The sequence below is a fragment of the Phyllostomus hastatus genome, unplaced genomic scaffold (genome assembly GCF_019186645.2).
Source record: "Phyllostomus hastatus isolate PE091 unplaced genomic scaffold, TTU_PhHast_1.1 phas_scaffold_585, whole genome shotgun sequence".
In the NCBI taxonomy this organism is placed as follows: Eukaryota; Metazoa; Chordata; class Mammalia; order Chiroptera; family Phyllostomidae; genus Phyllostomus; species Phyllostomus hastatus.
The window spans coordinates 7,845,130-7,847,522 of NW_025334037.1; the positions used below are offsets into that span (position 1 = coordinate 7,845,130).

The window sequence follows — 2,393 nt, forward strand, 5'->3', positions numbered from 1 at the left end:
TACCACTCAGCAGGCTCTGGATTTTTCTGTACAATTATTGTCAGAAAGCATGGCTCAAAGCATGGCTCAGTATTAGCTCTTGTTACATTCAGATATTGTTTTTGATAGCTGTCCTCCAACATTTAATTAATTAATTAATTAAGTTATTTATTTATTTTTAGAGAGGGAAGGGAGGGAGAAAGAGAGAGAGAGAGAGAGAAACATCAATGTGCGGTTGCTGGGGGCTGTGGCCTGCAACCCAGGCATGTGCCTTGAACCTGCAATGCTTTGGTTCGCAGCCTGTGCTCAATCCCCTGAGCTACGCCAGCCAGGGCTCTAATTGATTTATTGACAAAAGATTTATACAGCACATAAACTACGCAGTTATCTGGAAATTTTAAAACTAATTCATTAATTAAGGTATGCTCTTAACTAAAAAAAAGGCTAGAATGATCTTGACCACATGTATGTGGAAGTATGTGGAGCCTAAATAATTATCTGTCCATGCATCTAGGTCTATTTTTTTGAGGAAAGTCTTAGGCACACTTCCAAGTGGCAATAGGGCAATCTCCCTTTTAAGTTATCACACTGTTAAACTCTTTTCTTCTTTCAATATCAGTCCTGCCTTTAGCTCCATTGATTGTCAAGACAACTATTAATTAACAGCAAAGATAATTTACATTCTAGTTTCTTGCCAGAGAAATAACTTCAAACTCTGTACTGCATATTCATCAAAAGCTCAGGTGATCCCTGGCTGGTGTGGCTCAGTGAATGGAGTGCTGACCTGCAAACCAAAGGGCCACTGGTTTGATTCCCAGTCAGGACACATGCCTGTGTTGCAGGCCAGATCCCCAGCAGGGGGCATGCAATCGGCAACTACACATTGATGTTTCTCTCCCTGTTTCTCTTTCCCTTCCCCTATCTAAAAATAAATAAATAAATAAATTTTTTTAAAGCTCAGGTGAAAGAAGAACTATTCATTGAGGATTACTTGAAGGATATGTGATGTATCCATTTCTCTAGACATTCTAAGGGTTACCCCTGATTTACAGCTACTAGAATAAGCTCTGTAGCTGGATTGCTTCTAGACCCTTGCAGAGTTGCTGTTACTGAGTTGCACTTTGGCTTTATGCATTGAAGTTATTTTAGGAGATGGCCCTAGGAATCTTGCTTTTGTGATTACTGCAGAGATATATTGTTGAGGACTTTGACCATTACAGCATAGAGTAACTTAATAAAGGAACATTTTTCTCAGATCTTAATACCAGGAAGCTACATTTCTCTTAAAAACTACTTCATTTTTATCATTTTTATCATTGAATTTCATAATTGTTGATATTTCCATGTTGTAGCCCAGATATAGTTATTTTCTTTCTCCTGTTTGCTTTTACTTCTGACCTTCACCACAATTATTTTATTTATTTATTTATTTATTATTTACTTTTACATAGAGGGAAAGGGAGGGAGAAAGAGAGGGAGAGAAGCATTAATGTGTGAGATACATCAATTGGTTGCCTCTTGCACCCCCCAACTGGGGACCTGGTCCATAACCCAGGCATGTGCCCTGACTGGGAATCAAACTGGCAACCTTTTGGTTTGCAGGCAGGCACTCAATCCAGTGAGCCACACCAGCCAGGGCTCATTTATTTCTTGTTATTTTATATTTCTATTAGTGGCTTCAAATCATTCTGGGAACTTATAAACTTTATATGTTTGAGAATGTATTTGCATGTATATGTTTAAAGTAATGCTCAAGTATTTGGAATAACAAACAAAATATTTTGAGCTAAGTGTTTACTTAAGCACTATTATTGAATATGTTTCATAAAAGTAAATTTTGCATTGGAATTTATGTTTGTTTCTTTCCTTACACTCCACTGCTTGTAACATTCGTCCAACCTATGCTGCAACCCCTCTCCACACTTGCTTTTTCTCAAGCTCTTCTCTCTGCCTGGAATGCTTTTTTTTTTTTTTTTTTTTGCCAGGGGAGAGCAGAATGCAGTCCCCCACTACCACAGATTATGCAGGCAGGCAAGTTTGCCACATTTGGGGAAATAGCAGCGGTCAGCACATCCGGAGCACAATGAATAAGCCTTGCCCTGGGAAAACCACCTTCTGTGATTGTGGTATCGCCCCTGCCAGGTTAAGTACTTGGGATGGTCTTCCCGAGGAGCTCCTTCTGCAAGGCTCCTCAGAGAGGCTTCCTGACCCCCCATTGTCTCTGAAGCCGGTGTTCATCTCCAACACACCCCACCTCATCACTCTCCCTCACAGAGCCCCGCTTTTTTCCTTCACAGCACCACCTTCTGTTTTCACTTTATTAGTTTACTTGTTATTTATCTGTCTCCTTCCTTAGAGGATGAACACATAACGGAAAGTACTGTGCTTCATCTAGGCCTCAAGATGAATGACTA

General features: G+C 39.9%; 1 non-coding gene across 1 annotated transcript; it reads right to left on the reverse strand.

Moving 5' to 3' along the window:
* Positions 1-1,961: 1,961 nt before the first annotated feature.
* LOC123810234 lies at positions 1,962-2,130 on the reverse strand. The gene has a single exon (XR_006784203.1). It is a non-coding gene; the product is annotated as a U1 spliceosomal RNA (small nuclear RNA).
* Between the last annotated feature and the right edge of the window lie 263 nt (positions 2,131-2,393).